We start from the raw sequence: 18,862 nt of genomic DNA on the forward strand, positions 1-18,862 counted from the left end.
CAAAACTTGATTTCTGCCCTCATTTTTCAACTAAAAAGTTCATGTAAATTTTGTTTTTCCTTCATAATATGTGTTTAATTGTTTTAATATGAGTTATGCTTTGATTACTTGTCACTGAGTTAATTGATGCACCAGGAATACATGCCATGTTTATCTGATGACTGTGCATTCAAACTGTCCCACACCCACAACTTCTATATCTGACCATATTCACCTTGGTCCTGGGTGAATGTGAAGCCGTCCCAGTTCCTTCTGCGAGCTGCATGAAGAGGTCTTCGGATCAGCATCAGTTCTACACAGTGAAGCCCTCCTACACGCAGGCTTTCGGCCCTTGACACCAGTCTTCTGGTCCTTACACCAGTCCTCCTCCCACAGTGCTTGTCCACTTCCCTCCCTCTATATCTTCACCTAAACTGCTTCTCTGGTTCCTGGAATTTTTCTTCCCTTTTAAACGGAATCCGGACTCTTGTTATCCAGACTCAGCACATTCTATGGAGCAGGACTAAAAACAGAAGATTTTCATAAAATAGTGTGGCTGATTCAGTCTTTCTGGAATCTTGGTCTCTGAGAAGTGTTTTAAGTGGGGAACTGCGGAGTTAGGGCATCAGTTAGAAGGCTGTTTGGAGAGAAGGCTGGCATGACTTGATGTTATTATGTAAGGACTACAGACAGACTGTGAATTAGGTCTTGAATTATACTTTTCCACCTTTATATTAAAGACTGCTATGTGGGAGAAATGCTGGTTTACATGATGTCTAGGTATTTCCCTAAGTTTAACCTCATGATTGCAACCATGTATGGGATCTATGAGAATAAGACATATTCAGCAAATAACAAAGAATAACACAGCAAATGAGCTAGTTGCCCTGTTTTTTTCCAAGTAAAGTAAAATTGAGAACACTGCAGTTAATGGAATAATTAATGTTCACCACTGATTAGAGTGAATTCTTTGGTTCGGAACAATAAATGTCATTCTACTTACATACAGGGCTTGTTTATTCGTTGAACTTTTGACTTACAAAAACTAGCATTTTACTGTAATAAACACTTGGTTACATCTGTTATAAATTGAACATACTTGGTTTTTCCAAGGATAGTTTTCCAACCCTAAATCAAAATTATAAGCAGCTGTCTGCTGATAGATCTACACACCAGCTCTTCACCTTTGTCCTGCTGTTTAGAAATGCTGTCTGTATCTCAGGAGCCAAGTTCAAACTGATGTAATTACTCATTTGAAAATGGAATTTTTTTCCAGTTTGTTTTAAATTTAATTTTTCTCCCATCACCATTTATCCCCCCATACCCTCTTCCACCTCCACCCAGCCCTCCACCCTATAACTACCACACTGTCATCCATGCCCATGAGTTCTTTCTCTTTTTTTTTTCCTTTGTTGCTCAATCCCCCCATGCCCACTGCCTCTCCACAACTGCTCTTTATCCGAGTCTGTCTTTTGCTTGTTAGTTCAGTTTGTTCATTAGAGTCCACAGTTGAGTGAGATCATGTGCTACTGTCTTTCTCTGACTGGCTTATTTCATTGAGCATAATGTTCTCCAGGTCATTTATATGCAGTCTCAAAGGGTAAAATTTTATTCCTTTTTTATGGCCAAGTAGTATTCCATTGTGTAAATGCACCATAGCTGTTTTAGCCTCTCATCTAAGGATGGAAATTTGGGCTGCTTTGAAATCTTGGGTATTATAAAGAACGCTACAATGAACATAGGGATGTATATATTTTTTTGAATTAGTATTTTGAGTTTCTTCAGATAAATTCCCAGAAGTGGGATCGCTGGTTTATAAGGCAGTTATGCTTTGGAATTTGTGGTTTTTTCTTTGCTCACTCAAAAAAATGAACCATTCTGTGTGGGCAGAATAGCTGTTTGCAACTTTTCCCTTCATGTTGTTTTTATATACATTCAGGGAATATTTCTCTATTACCTTATCCACTGTTCCAATTAAATTATCTTTCTCTTTTCTGTTTCTTATTGGATTTTAAATTCAACATGTTTTTCTTGGTACTTGATTTTTTTTTTTTTTTTAGTACCAACCTGGATAATGTTCCTAGGGCTTTGGGAAGGGTAAGACTAAAATGTTTGTAAAAAGGTACGTCTAATATTTGAGCATTGGTTTTTTATGTTTTTATTAACTTTCTCAACTTATAAAATCAATATAATTCACATATGAAAATCTTGGAATATAGAGAAAAGTGAAGAATTACTTGTAGTTATATTCACCCAACAAACCACTTTTATGATTTTCGAGTATTTAATTTAATTTCTCTTTACAGGCTATTTCTTTTTCTTTAAAATATATTTTTATTAATTTCATAGAAGAAGGGGGCAGGAGAGAGAGATAGAAACATCAATGATGAGAGAGAATCATTGATTGGCTGCCTCCTGCATGCTCCCTATTGGGGACCAAGCCCAAGGCATGTGCCCTTGACCAGAATGGAACCCGGGGACCCTTCAGTCCACAGGCCGATGCTCTATCCACTGAGCCAAACCAGCTAAGGTCAGGTTATTTCTTTTTTAAAATGTAGTTGCCACTTTCATGTACGTAAATCTTTCTCTTCTTTTTCATCTAATGTTTATTAACGTTGCTTTTTTGTTATTAAGTAATCTTCAACACTATCAGCTTTAATGCCTTTAAACCAATCGCTTGAGGAAATATATGATGATTTATTAATATTTTTATATTGCTGAACATTTACTATTCACTATTGTGAGTAAATTACAAAATAAGTATGGTGACGCTCTGGTTGGTTTGGCTCAGTGGGTAGAGCATTGGCCCGCAGACTGAAGGCTCCCAGGTTCCATTCCTGTCAAGGGCATGTATCTCGGTTGCAGGCTCCATCCCTGCCCTCATCCTGGCATACGGGGGAAGCTACCAATCCATGTGTCTCTCTCACAACTATGTCTCTCTCCCTTCCTCTCTCTCTCTCTCTCTCTGTCTCTTTTTCTTTCCCTCCCTCCCTTCCATTCTCTCTAAAAAACAATCAATAGAAAAATATCCTCAGGCAACAGTTAACACACACAAATAAGAATGATCAAAAGTATGATATTTGGATTAAAATATAAGAATGTTTTTATACTATTAAAATGTTTTCAGCAATAAAAAAATTTAAAAAAAATTAAAAAAAGAATCAAAAAAATGTTTTAATAACTTTTCAATAGTATCATACTATATGGTACTTATAGAATTTTAAGTGCCCACATTTAACAATAATTGATGCTGAATTTTAAAAAAATGTGTTAAATTAATTGGCAGTAATTCCTGGCTTCAATTGGCAATTTTTTGGTTGTTAGTTAAGATCAATAATTTTCCATGTTTATTTTCTAGTTGCATTTTGTACTTTGTAAATTGTTCTTTGCTACTTGAAAATTTACTGATTGTCTAAGATTTTTTATATATTTGTGTATTACTCCTTATCATGCTAAGAAGTAGAAAAATTTTCTTTCAAATATTTTTATTATGTAGCATTTGTGACATTGAAGCAGATACATAAGTTATAAAAATAAATCTATATTATTATAATAAGCCTTAACTGGAATCATGCTATTTAACTGGAGCCCAGCTTAACCAGAATATCAGCACCCAACTTAGAATGGAATCTTGCCTCAACAATTCCTCCACTTGCATGCTCTTTCTGGCTTATTCTTCATCCATAAGTTTTTGAGATTTATCATCTAAAGTTCTATCACATTTTTTTCTATTCCTAAGAAAAATTTTGTTCAATTTGGCTTTATTTTTTAATTAAAAAAAAAACCTGTGTCCTACTCCGTGTGGTCTACGGAATTGGTACTTCTCCTGTAATATGACATTTTTATGAATCAACCACTTTTTGCATTTAGATATAGTGCCTCTATATTTTCCCTGATAAAGTTCTAGTAAGAGAATATACCATAATTTATTTATTCATTTTTTTCTTTTAAAATACATTTTTATTGATTTCAGAGAGGGAGGGAGAGAGAGAGATAGAAACATCAATGATTAAAGAGAATCATTGATAGGCTGCCTCTTCTCCCCTCCCCCACCCCCTACTAGATATTGAGCTGCAATCTGGGCATGTGCCCTGACTGGAAATTGATTCATGACCTTTTGGTTCATAGTTCAATGCTCAACACTGAGCCACACTGGTCAGGCTGTTTATTCATTTCTTGCTGAAGAAATGACATTTGAGTTTCTCCCAGTGTGTTACTGTTATAAAAATTGCTTCAATGAGTGTAACTGTCAGTGTTTAGTAATATGCAAGAATTTCCCTAACGTGTGCTTCTGGTAACAGAATTACTGGGTTACAGGATATGAAAAACTTCAATTTTATTTATTTATTTTTAGAGCTTCCATTTTAAAGTATAAAGGCTACCTTGTATTTCGAAGTGGCATAGCTTCTCCAGTGATGTGTCCCTATGGATCTGCAGCCTTGCCTACACTTTGTATTGTTGGACTCTCTAATGTTTATAGCAGGGGTCCTCAAACTTTTTAAACAGGGAGCCAGTTCACTGTCCCTCAGACTGTTGGAGGGCCGGACTATAGTTTAAAAAAAAAAACAATGAACAAATTCCTATGCACACTGCACATATCTTATTTCGAAGTAAAAAAACAAAACGGGAACAAATACAATATTTGTATTTGCATGTGGCCCGCGGGCTGTAGTTTGAGGATCCCTGGTTTATAGTTATGGAAGTTCAATGTATATCATGATTTTAAAATTACGTTTTCCTGATTACAAATGAGATTGATATCTTCTTATATTTTTATTTACCTGTTGTGGTCCCTCTTCTGTGAAATGCCTGTTTTTATCTTTTGCCCATTTTTCTATTGGATTATTTGTTTTGTTCTCATTGGCTTCAAGGATGTGTGTTTTTAAAAAAAATATATTATGAACATTTCTTTTTATGATTATATGTATTGCAGATATCTTCTAGGTTTTGGTTTGTATTTTCAGTTTATGTATCTTTTATGAAAACACAGCTTTATTGAGTTATAACTTACATGTAATAAACTGCACAGTCCTGCTGGTGTGCCTCAGTGGATGAGCTTCAACCCATGAACCAGGAGGTCACCGTTTGATCGCCGGTCAGGGTCAGGGTGTATGTCCAAGTTGCAGGCCCCGTCACAGTAGTGGGTGTGCAGGAGGCAGCCGATGATTCTCTCTCATCATTGATGTTTCTATCTCTCTCTCTCTCTCCCTTTCTGTGAAATCAATTTTTAAAAATTAAATAAATAAAACGCACAGATTTAAATACACAATTAAATAATATTTGAAGCAGGGAATCATTTATACAACCTCAAATAAAATAAGGAGAAAAAATCAAGTTGGTTAAAAAATTTGGAGTCAAATTTAAATTCTCAAGACGTTATGCGCTTTATAATAACATGTTTTTACCTTCTTGTCTGAAGAATGAACAGATGTGGTAAAACTCTTAAATAAGGTAGTGTCAGGTGGCCTTTCAGCCAGGAGGAGCTCAAGTGTGTCCAAAGAACGATTTACCAGTGAGAGAACCAGTACCAAGTCACAGAAATCTTCATTTAATCCTGACCAGAAAGTCCTCCAAGCATCTGCTGCCTGATCTTAGAGACCATATCAGAAATGAAAAAAGGCACTCTCACCCTAACCAGTTCGGGTCAGTGGATAGAGCGTCGGCCTGCGGACTGAAGGGTCCCAGGTTTGATTCCGGCCCAAGGGCATGTACCTTGGTTGTGGGCACATTCCCGGTGGGGAGTGTGTGGGAGGCAGCTGATCGATGTTTCTCTCTCATCAATGTTTCTAACTCTCTATCCCCGTCCCTTCCTCTCTGTAAAAAAATTAATAAAATATATATTTTAAAAATAAATAAGTAAACAAATAATATTTGACATTGATACACATATTAGCACAGTCAAGCTGGTGAATTTATTCAGGGCCCTCCAAAGTTCCCTTACACCTCTTCCAATTTCTCTCTTCTGTGCCCCCACATTCCCCATTGATCTGCTTTCTGACACTGGGTATTAGTTTATATGTTTTAGAGTTTTGTATAAATGGAATCATACTATATGCATTTAGTTTTATCTGATTTTATTCACTCAGCGTAATTATTTTGAGATTCAGCTTTGTTAATATGTCAATATTTAATTCATTGTATTGATGAGTACTAAATTATATGGATATATGACAATTTGTTCATCCCTTTAACTGTTGGCAGTTATGTTGTTTCAGTTTTAGGCTATTGAAAAAAGCTGTTCAGCCCACAGTTGTATGGGCACTTTCTTTTAGGTAATTAACTGCTTTTCTCTTGTTGCTTTTAAGATTCTCTCTTTGTTTTAAACCTTTGGCATTTTCATTATGATGTGTCTTAGTGTGGGCCTCTTTGGTTCTTCTTATTTGAGAGACTCTGTGCTTCCTGGACTTGTAAGTCCATTTCTTTCACCAGGTAGGGGAAGTTTTCTGTCATTATTTCTTCAAATAGGTTTTCAATCTCTTGCTCTCTCTCTTCTTCTGGAACCCCCATAATTCAGATGTTGGTACACTTGAAGTTGTCCCAGAGGCTCCCTACCAACCTTTTATTCAATTTTGGATACACATCTAGCTCTTAGGGAGGCAGGTAATTGCGGTAACAGACAGACTCTCTTAAAAGTCCGCAGATATTAGAAGGATTTACTCTGAAACTATTTGATGGGGAAATAACTTGAGCCCTCATTGTCTGGACTAGACAATCAGTGCACAACCCTAGCCATGGGTTCAAGGTTCACCAGCGTTCTGGGATCCTTGTTTGCACTTCTCTGATAGTGAAGACAATGGATGGCTTCCTGCATCTCCCCCGTTTCTTTTCCTTAGCGACTCTTGAAAAGTGAATGCCACCTGAAGGGCTCAAGTCCTTTTAAGACTCTTCATGCTGCATCTGCAGACTAGAAATAAACATATGAGAACAAAAATGAGACAAGCAATAGTGGTTATGCTGAGAGGCAAATGTCATGTCATTTTAAAATTGCTGACAGGCATCCAAGGAATCAGCCTGCAGTAAGTTTCTCTCTGGGCCAACAAGTTTTTGAGTCCTCTTTCCAATGTCCAACAGTTCCTTATGTGTACATGCCAGCAATGATAGTCTAGTTTTGCATGGTGGACAAACAATGGCAGTGCAGGTCCGACCTTCTCTGGCTTGGTCCTGGGCAACCTGCAGCGACACACAGCTGCTGACTGCTAGCATGGCAAGGAGTCTTCACCATCTCCATCTCTGGACTGTTTCTCCTCTTGTCTTCGTGGCTGGAGCAATCTGGTTAGTTCCTCTCTGGGATCCATTGTTGCAGGAATCCACACCGGTTTGGAGGAGTTTTCTGGAAATATACAAACATATTCTCTACCAAAGATTAATAAAGGAATCTTTTCTATAAACTAGACTTGGGATCCTTTCTTTTCAATGTGCCCAAACCATTTTCCTTTGGCTTATTTTGACACCATGTGTGTTTTCATGGGTGTCTTGTCTTCAGCATTACAAGTGAAAAATAATTTTGAAAGTAAAAAATTTTCTTGGTGTAATTTACTCACAGGGGGTTATTACACTACCCCTTCTTTTTTGATTTAAATAATATTAAGAGGCTTTTGAAATCTTGCAATGCAGTCTTGATAACTTCTTAATTTTATTTTTTATTGTTTTATAGAAATATGACTGCTTTGGATTCATTGCATTTTAAGCAATTTTTGAACTATGAGATAAACCATTAGTAAAAAATTAGTTAATGCTTCAGGAAAAGTTTCCTGCCCAGTACAAAAAAGTTTTTATGAATACTGATTTATTTTAATTAGCCAATTTAAACCAATCTGAAATAAGGTTTATTTTTTAACTTTACTTGTCCTAGGCTATAGACAGTAAATGACATTAACCGTTTGGCTGCTGACATATTTTTTCGGACATATGCCAAAACTGCGGCACTAATTGCGCGTGTATGGGAAAAAATGTAAAACACTTTTTATACAATAAACTCACTTGTATTGCTTTGCAACAACAAAAATTAAAAAATACCAATTGTTTACATAAATTTGTTTTAAATAAGAAGAGCGCGATAGCGCTCCTTAGCAGTCAAACGGTTAATTAAATTTCTGCAATTAGTCCTTGATTAACTTTACATAAATTTTGTCAGGGAGGCAAAAACACAAATTACTTACTTTTCTTCTTGAGGCCTAATATTTTGATTTTTAATTACAGTTCTTCAGATGTTTGAAGGAAACCTTTCTTTATTTCCTTCCAGAGCAATTATTAGGACACACTTAGAGAGTTTCTTTTAAAAGACAATTTTCTTTCTTTTTTACACCAAGCAACAAATGTAACAAACATGGTTGCTTTTTGAGATTTTAATAAATATGCAGCAAAACTATATATTTCAAGTCATTTTTCATTTATTGTCAGATTTAGTATTTTCACAACAATCTTTAGTTTACCCTGTAAATATCAGCAGAAGAGATTCCGAGATTTTTAAATTTCTCCTTTTTATTAAGCTTAGAATTATATTTTTAAAGAGTATTTACTTTGGCTTATTTGCATATACAGAGGGATTATGGGAGGTTTCAGTAACTTTCAGAGGGATGTATTAGAATTTAATTGTTTATAAAAATATAGGCTTTTCATTTAGCTGAAATTATATGAAATATTGATTATAATTTATAAAGCTAATTTATAAAGTAAAGTAGGTATCTTTATTTAAAAAGCAAAGCAAGTAAATTTAGTAAACTTTTACATCTGATTCACAAGGCACAAAAGCTGCCCCACCTCCAGCCTAATTAAAATGCAGGTGGCTGGGAGCTTTTGTAATTAAAATTCCATCTTAAAATTCTGCTGTTGAATTTTAAGAAATATTTTGTTACTTTATTTTGCTTTCCTTAGAGGCAAAAACCTTCATAACATTTAAAGTATATGTATATTAGTAAAATGTAGTTACTAATTTGCATTTGATAAAGCTTTCCATGTGATTTCAAGTATATTAGATTGGCTAAATTTAAAATATTTCCTTTAAGAAGAGAGAACTAATTCTTTGAATCACTCTGGGCCCTTGGAGTTTTCCAAAAATCGTCCCTCAGTTATAGCCTTAAAATTTAACTTGGAAAGACCATCAAATATATATTTAAAGATTATATACTTTTTATAATTATTAAAAGATATTAATTAAGTTTAAACTGGTTTTTGTATTAAAAAATTCAGCGGGGATCACAGAATTAATCCTCTTTTTTTATTAGACCAATGAGCAACAGATTTTGAATTCCTAATTATTTCAGAGAAAGCACAAACATTATTTTCTCAAAAATAAATTTCTATACTTTAGGCATTTAGTTACCACAACTATATAATTTCTCCCAATTTAATTTGAACCTTAAACTTTTAGAGCTGGCAAGTCAAGCATTTCTTGATTAGTAAAACCTTTATATTTTTAAGAATAAATTTCAAAAAATATAAGACATTCAATAGTAGATTCAATTCTATCCTGTAGATTTTTTTTGAGGTAAACTCAGGTTAATATTTCAGTAGTTTTGTCATTTTAAAATACCTAGATATTTAATAATTTTTATTATTTCATTTAGCAATGTTCTGAAGTCTTAAGTTACCAAAGGCTTTGTAAAACTATGTTTCTGGGGAGAAGGCAGGGGGAGGGGATTTAAAACCGCCACATTTTTCCTTTAGAGATAACAGGTAAGGTTTCTGTTGCTGCCTCTGGCTTCTCTGGCTTCTCCACTTCTGCAGGGAGAAGAGCGACTGGCCCTTTATCATTAATATATTATTACTGAAAAACTTTACCACAAATTCTTTATTTTAGTTATTTTTATTATTTATGTTCTAACAACCTTAAGATTTCAAAGCCAATTACAACCAAGGCATTTTCTTTTGGCAAATTTTGTAACAGAGGTAATTTATTGATTTTTAGTGGCTTTAATGTTAAAGTATTATATTATTTTTATTTTTTTTTATTTTGTGGCAAAACAGGAGTGCCCCCAAGATTTGGGAGGCAACCTTGGAATATGGTCCATTATTTTAAAATTACCTATTATTATGGAAACAGTAATCCTATTGTCCAAATATAGCCTGTATATTTTCTTTGCGTCATTTTGTGCCATCTTTTTAAAGAAAAACAGTGTGTTATTCTGTAGCATCTGTGAAGAGATTGGCGCTCAAGAAGTCACCCAAATTCGGGTGGAGCATGCCTGTTTTCTTACGTTTGCTTTTCTATTCATGGTTACAGAAATCCCAGGTTCATCCCCAAATTCTGGGAAATGTTTCATTTGTCTAAATTTCAAATAACGGACTGGGAAATAAAACACGGCAAAAATGAGACTTAATAACACTCGAGAGTGGGCACCTATTGTACAGGATCGCCAAAAGACCTAGTAATTTTTTAAATTATTTCCCTTTTTCTAGGGAATTTTCTATAACCTGTATTATTGACCACGTGTACCGCTCTTATTCTTTTTCTCCCCACTCCCGCATTCTTTTTTTGTTCTGGGGAAACTCAGCAATGGCCTGGTCATTTATCATTTCTTTCTTATTAAATTAAAGTCATGCTTAATAAACTAACAATAAACAACAAAGAAAAACAATAATTAATAGATAAGTACCCAATAATTTCCTTTTCAATATCTAGGACATAAAAGAGGTTGAATCTGCATTGATCGAATCAGGAAGCAGATTGTTCGGGCCTTTCCCTGGAGCGCCACCTTGTTCCTTCTTGGTTGCCTACATTCTTTTTAAGATGTCCTGTTTTTACACAAAGTCTAATTTGCTTATAAGCTTTCTTCACATACTTTAGCTGATTTTGCACGTCATTATACTGTCCCAGCCCTGCTAACATTTCATAAGTTATTTGAGCATTCAGCCAGGTTTATCCTCCTCAGCCTCTTTAAAAGGCTCTAGCAAATGCAATACCGTGTTCCACAAGGAGAAACAGTTTGGAGGCAAGTTTGTTCCCTGCTGCTGAGCTTTTTCCCAAGATTTGACCATCTCTTTCCCAACATTCAAGACCTAATGTACCTTCTTCAGGAAACCAAGGGTTATGTTGTATATCATCAAGCAAAAACTGTAAGAGAATACCTTCTGAAATTTAATTCCTTTAGCATGCAAACCAAAAGTCTACAATAAAGTTTCTTATTTTTTAACCGAATTCTGCCCCATTAGCCTGGCTAAGAAGACACATTCCCACCCTACTTACAGATCGCGATTTCTTCAGCTGACCGTGGGCTTTGCGTGCAGTGAATATCCCCACCTATCCAGTGTCCCCACCTATCCGATGAATTCTTCTTCATTTTTTTTCGCTCTAGGCCAGTGGTTCTCAACCTTCCTAATGTTACAAATTGAACATAAAGCATAGTGATTAATCACAAAAACAATATGTAATTTTATATGTGTTTTCCGATGGTTTTAGGCAACCCCTGTGAAAGGGTCGTTTGACCCCCAAAGGGGTCGCGACCCACAGGTTGAGAACCACTGCTCTAGGCGAAGTCTTCTCCTCCAGATGTCTCGCTGAGGCGCCAGATGTGAATGTTCCCTCACGTCCCATGTGGTTCAGGATTCAGGATCTGGAGAAGGAGCCACATGCAAATGAAAGAGACAAGACAAGAACTAATCATTTGGAAATATTAGGGGCCAGGCGGGCAAGCCCAATGCAAGAGAAAGAACTTCCACTGGTGCCCAGGCCTCGCCAACCTTTTATTCAATTTTGGATACACATCTAGCTCTTAGGCAGGCAGGTAATTGTGTTAACAGACAATCTTAAAGGTCAGTAAATATTAGAAGGATTTACTCTGAGACTATTTGATCAGGAAATAACTTGAGCCCCCATTGTCTGGACTAGACAATCAGTGCACAACTCTGGCCCTTGCCATAGATTCAAGGTTCACCAGTGTTCTGGGATCCTTGTTTGCACTTCTCTGCTAATGAAGACAATGGTGGCTTCCTGCACGTATGCTTGAAGTTATCCCAGAAGCTCCTTACACTATCTTCACATTTTTGGATTTTTTTTTCTTTTCTCTCTTCTGATTGGGTGGTTTTTGCTTCCCCATATTCCAAATTGTTGATTTGATTCTCAGAATTCTCTACTCTACTGTTGGATCCCTTTATTTCAGTTAATGTGTGCTTAATTTCTGACTGGTTTTCTTTCATGTCTTTGAAATTCTACAAATGTTGAAAGTCTCACTTAGTCCCTTGAAGCTCTCATTAAAATCCTAGAGCAACCTTATAACCATTGTTTTGAAATCTGTATCCAGTAGTTTGCTTCCTTCCATTTCTTTCATCTGTGACATGTTTCTTGGTCTCTACATTTTTGGTTGCATCTCTGTGTTTGTTTTTATGTATTAGATAGAGCTGCTATGTCTCCTGGAATTGGCAGAGTGGCCTTGGGTAGTGGGTGTCCCATAGGGCCTAGGGATCATCCTCCCCAGTCACCTGTCAGCTGATTTCTCCACAGGAACTTTGCAAGCCAGAAGGGATTGGCAAGAAATATTCAAAGTGATGAATAGCAAGGACCTACAAACAAGATTACTCTACCCAACAAAGCTATTGTTTAGAATGGAGGGTCATAAAGAGCTTCACAGGTAAGGAAAAGCTAAAGGAGTTCATCACCACCAACTAGTATTACATGAAATGTTGAAGAGTATTCTTGAAGAAGAAGAAAGAGGAAGAGGAGGAGGAGGAAATATGAACAATAAAATGGCAATAAATACTTATCTACAAACAATTGAATATAAAAATAAATGAATAAGAAATCTAATGACCAAAATAAACTGATGTATAAAATAGAATCAAAGACATGGAAACATGGAACAGACTGACGAATCTCCAAGGGAAGGGATGAGGGGGCAGGAAGAGATTAATCAAAGGTCTTATATGCATATATGTATTACTTATGGACACAGACAATAGGGTGGTGAAGGCCTGGGGCAGAGCAGGAACCAGGTGGAGGGGGGCAATTGGGCGGGGGAGAGGGACACCTGTAATACTCTCAACAATAAAGATTTTAAAAATAAAAAAAACACTAAAAAGAAAAAGACTCCACATTACCAGACCAAAAAACAAACAAACAAAACCGAAATGGCTGTTCGTACAAGCCTTGTGTGAACATGTTTTTCCTTTTATCTTGGGTAAATACCTAGGAGTGGAATGGCTGGGTATATGGTAGGTATATATTTACATTTTAAGGAAGTACTAAACTGTTTTCCAAAGAGGCCATACCATTTTACCGCTCAGCTAGCAATGTATGAGAGTTTTTTAATGACATCTTTTTATGAACAGAAGTTCTTAACTCTAAGCTAGTTAAATGTATTTTTCATTACCTCTTCTTGCATGTTATTTAAGAAGTTTTTCCCACCTGAGACCATAATAATATTCCTATATGTATTTAAGTTTTTTAGTTTTGACTTTTATGTTCAAGTCTTTAATCCTTTTGCGTGGTGTGTGTAGTGTGATGTGCGTGGTGTGCTGTGCGTGTAAGCTTTGTAGTATGGTAAGTGTGGTGTGTGTAGTATGGTGTGTGGTGTGGTAAATGTGGTGTGGTGTTAGTGTGAGGTGTGTAATGTGGTTATTGTGGTGTGTGTGGTAGGATGAGTGTGGAGTGGTGTGAGTGTCAGGTATATAGTGCGGTGAGTGTGGTGTGTATGATACAGTGTGTGGTAGGGTGAGTGTGGTGTGGTGTGAATGTAAGATGTGTGGTTTGGTGAGTGTGGTGTGGGGTATATGGTGTGCATGGTATGATATGGTGGGTGTGAAGTGTGTAATGTGATGAGAATGGTGTGAGTGGAATGACATGCCTAGTGGTAAATGTGGTGTGTGTGGTGTGGTGAATGTAGTGTGGTGTATGTGGTGTGCATGATGTGATGTGAGTGTGAGGTCTGTAGTGTATGGAGTGTGGTATGTATGGAGTGTAGAGTGTGGTAAGTGTGGTGTGTGTGGTGTGCATGGTGTGAGGTGGTGAGTGTGAGGTCTGTTGTGAAGTGAGTGTAGTGTATGTGGAGAGGTGTGTGTACTGTTGTGAGTATTGTGTGAGTGGTGTATGTGGTGTGCACGCTGTGATGTGATAAGTGTGGTATGACGTGGAATTCGATTTTATTTTTCCCATATGGGTAACCAGTTGTCTTAGCATCATCTATAAATTATCTGTCCTTTCTTTTGTGATCTGCAATGCCACCTCTGTCATACATCACATTTTCATAGATGAGTGGCTCGGGTATCATCTCTATTTTGTTTCATTTATCTATCCCTAATTCAGTGCCACACTATGGTAATTAACCTCTGCAGTTTTATAATAAGTCTTAAGATCTGGTAGTACAAATCCCTCTACCTTTTTATTCCCTTTAAGTTCCATAAAAAAATTTCCTGGGATTTTGATTGAATTGCATTTAATTGACACCTTTACAAAATTAAATATTTTCACCCAGGAACACAGTATTTCTTTCCCTTTATTTGAATCTCCACTGTCTTTCAAAAGAGTGTTATAAATTTTCCATGCATGTCTTGCACATCATTTATTAGACTTATTCTCAAAAAATATATATTGTTAGACTTATTCTCAAATAATATATATTGAAGATAGTCTCTTTTAGATTCTACTAATACTTACTAGTTATCTTTTTAAATAAATATATTTTGCAGTGTTTTAGTTACTATAGTTATAATAGTTAAAATTATATTTTTAAGAATATATTATTTTTTCTCATAGCAGTTAATGTATTTATTTCATGATCTCCAAGCAGTTAACTAGTTTCCATGCTTACTGACAGTTATTTTCTATTAAATGTCTCCATTTTTTTTAGCTCAAAGTTTTATTAATCTCTTGGTGACCTGGAATATTTTTTCAGTCAATTTTTGTAGAAAACTGATTGGGTGGTAAATTTATAGGACTTTTTCAAGGCCTAGCTGATATTTTTTTATAACAGTCTTCATTTGCAGGTGTGGTTATTTAACACATGTTGTTCTAACATATGAATAGCACATGGATATTTATAAAATCCTTAAATCATAAACTTTCCCTCTCCATGCACTATAAACTGCCTTGATGCCTGGCATTTATTATTATAGGGGAGATATTGGAAAAGAAACTGTAGTTGATCCCACATCCCCAGTTTGGCTGTTTTTAGAACTCATTAAAAAAATTCTTGAGTTAAAAATTTTATGAGGCTATGCCATAATATTTATTTCTGCTCATTAACTTTCTCTGGAAGATGTTAAGCTATCAATTTCTAATCTCAGCTTTTCTTTTTCAGGTCTGGAATGTTTTATCCTTTCATACCTCCTATTAATGCTTCTCATCCATACATTTGTTCTTTTATTGGTCCTTCAAATAATGTCATTCCTTTTGTGCATACTTTTAGTTATTTTATTCATTTGGCCTTTATTTTGAGAGTGCTTCTCAAGTTTATTCTCTATAATTATAAATTGATTTTTATGTGTGCCTGCTGATTTTATTTCAATTACTACATATTTAATTTTGATATGCTCATATCTTGAGTCATCTGGTTCTTGCTCAGTAATTTCTCTTGTCATATTGGGCTCAAAAAGTAAATATTCTTGAGAGCTTGTTTGAAGGTTCTAGCAGGGAGCGCAGCTACTCGTATACCCTTGACCGAAGACCGTTCCTCTCCTCGGGGAGGAAGGTCATCCATGTGCGCGCAGCTTCGGGAGGGACGCACATGGATCGGTGAGGGAGGAGGGGGACACCCGCTTAGCCAGCCAGATCAGCCGAATCAACCCTGGCGATCAATGGGGTGACAGATGTCGCAGCCAGATCGCCCTCACATCCAACAAAAAAATATTCTTAGAAAAATGTTTCTGTTTCTTGAAGTTCGTGTGAGAGAGAGCATGGTAAGGAGGCAATAAGAGGATTTTCTTTAAAGCCATTATACTTCGCCTTTCTTTTCTTGAACAGCAGAAATTTATGGATAGGTAATTTGATTGATTAATTCAACACATATTTACTATGTACCACCTAGTATGTGACAGACACAGTTCTAGGCACTGGAAATATATAGGGTGTTCCAAAAAATGTATACACACTCTTTGAATTATTATAAAGGCAGTGTTCATTAAAATACATTGCATATTCCAAATTAGCTATCAGCTATTAAAAGGTGGCTACATTTTTGGGGGGATAACCTATAGAAGTGAATGAAACAGGCAAAAGAATTCCCCACATTAATGGAGATCATAATCTGTTGGGGGACAACTAAAATTCCCACTCATCTGCACCCCCCCCCCAAAAAAAAACACACTTTTGAATGTAACGAGGAGCTTTGGGATGGCTTTGAGCAAGGAAGTGATATGCTTTATGCTTTAAACCATTATGTTCTGTGAAGAACTGACCGTGGGGGAAGGTGGACCAGTTAGGGGCTGATGCCATGGTCCAGGTAAGAGGCAATAATGACTTGGACCAGAGTGGTAGTCACACAGAGTAATGATCACTGGATTTGCCATTATCATCATGTGACATCAAGGCCAGTGTTTGGGAGAGTTGGAAGGACCTCCAGACAGGGTCCCATTCTTGACCAAATGTAGACGGGGCGGTTATTTTGATGTGCCAACTACTAAAGGAGATTAGAAAGTGCAGAATCTGTCCAGAAGTGTTAACAGTAATGAGTAGATATCCTGGCAGAAAATCCAAAATGGCTCTATTAAAATTGTGGTGGAGCCCTAGCTGGTTTGGCTCAGTGGATAGAACATTGTCCTGTGAACCAAAGGGTCCTAGGTTCGATTCCAATCAAGGGCACATGCCTAGGTTGTAGGCTCAATCCCCAGTAGGGGGCATACAGTAGGCAGCCGATCAATGATTCTCATCATTAATGTTTCTATCTCAGCCTTTCCCTTCCTCTCTGAAATAAATAAAAATATATTTTTTAAATGGCTATGAGGTGGAGAAAAACACAGACTTCCAGAAGCTTCAGTCAGAGTAAGATTATTTATCACCTTTACGTTATGTTTGATTGTTACCTACACAAGGACTCTAAAAGCTAAGCCAAGTACAAAACTGAAACTGCCTCCTGGGGGCCCCAGGCGACAGATGAACTTTGAAAAATTAAGTGAGTGTTTATGGAGGTTCTTGCCGCAGTCTGTTGGTAATCCCATCTAACATTTATTTCCATGGTTAGTTCAGCTTTATTATTTCTTGAGCAGTTCACCTCTAAGTTGAGCACATGATATGTGATGAAACCAGCCTGCGGGGGGAAAACTCTGGCATTTAAATGGATTTGACATGTGTTAGTTTTGAAAATTCACAGCAAGAGGGGACATTTTATTAAGACATTCCACTGGAATAAATTGATAGTTTCTTAAACTGTTTTCAAGACGGCACAATTCCATTTCTTGTTAAGAGATGAGGGATCTAAAATATAGAGGTAATGAGGATTACTGTAATACAAACAATTACAATATGGAGCTATATTGAGAGAAATGACCAGCACCTATGTCATGAACACTGTACTATGAGTTTTTATATTTTTGAGTTCTTGTATTTGAGAATTATGGCCAATTTATGTGTTAACTAATCTCTGAAAAGCAGACCTCTGAGCTGTTAAGTGCTGTGAATCCTTATTTACAAATTGCATTTATAGAGACTGTTACTAAAAGCAGAATAAAATGTAACCAGTAAAATTTGCACCATCTCCTATTTAGACTAGTTTTCTAGAACAGCCCTCACTGGGCTGATGTTTAAATATTTGGTTAATGTGACCATATCTTTATGTGTCCTATTTGATCTTCAAAAGAAATATAAATGTCTCTGGCAGCAGTTAAAGGAATAATTAATTTTCCCTAGCAGGGGGTCAGGAAAGACTTAAGAAAAGTAATAACATTTGAGGCAAGGCTGGAAGGGAGGTAGTTTTCTGGTAGAAAAAAAATGGAAGAAAGCATTCCATGCAGAGCAAAGCCAAGGCCATGTGGAAGTGCCTGAAGTGCCTGGACCAAGCCCAGTCTAATGGGAAGAGACTGCCTTAGAATTAATTAAGCGTCTGTAGACGCTTACCAACAAAACCTTCCCCACACACCACGCACATCTATAAAAAATAAATGTTTCCCTTAAGTGGCAGCCCTGACCAACTTTAAAATCATTTTTGTGAGAATTTTCAGCTGAAAATATTCAAGAATACCTGAATTGTGAGTAATATATTTATTTTTATAATATTCATTGTAAATTGATTTTTAAAATTAAATTCAAAATATCGTGGCATGTGGGGATGGCTTCCGTTTTGGACACTTGGGGGCAGTTAACTGGTTAAGGGCTTAAAGACAGAAGCGGGCCTTTGTGGTGTCCAAGGTTTCCAGTCAACAAGTACAAGAGCTGCTAGGTGGCCTACGTACGGTCCCTGGGGCAGGATTGAATGCCATTTCCTACTGTGGCACTTTCCTGCTGCTTTTGACATTTGCATGGCCGCAGTATAGGATCCAAACTGGTGTTGCTCAGATCTAAAGGTTGATTTTTTTAATCCTGGAAGAAAATCCAAAATGGCTGCATTAAAACTGTGGTGGAGAAAAACACAGACTTCCCAGGTGACCTAGAGCCAGCTGACCAGGTTATTTCTCAGAGAACACACTAGAATGAGCAGAATTGAAGACAGCCTCAAAGGTTGGGCTTCCAAGGTCAGGCTTACCATGATGGCTGTTAACCCAGGTAGGGGCATGCCCAGAGTATATCCTGAAGGTCATCAAGGGAGATACAGGCGTAACCAATCCCTCTACCATCAGCCCTGGGAAGTATGCAATTGATGACAACATAGAAATGAGTATGAGTATGGGTGTACTAGGATTGTAAACTTTCCATCAAAATAAAAATATCCCTGTGTTAGTCAATTAGTCAGGACTCTCCAGAAACACAGAATCAATAGAATGTGTGTGTGTGTGTGTGTGTGTGTGTGAGAGAGAGAGAGAG

This window comes from Myotis davidii, unplaced genomic scaffold, assembly GCF_000327345.1.
Source record: "Myotis davidii unplaced genomic scaffold, ASM32734v1 scaffold86, whole genome shotgun sequence".
NCBI lineage: Eukaryota > Metazoa > Chordata > Mammalia > Chiroptera > Vespertilionidae > Myotis > Myotis davidii.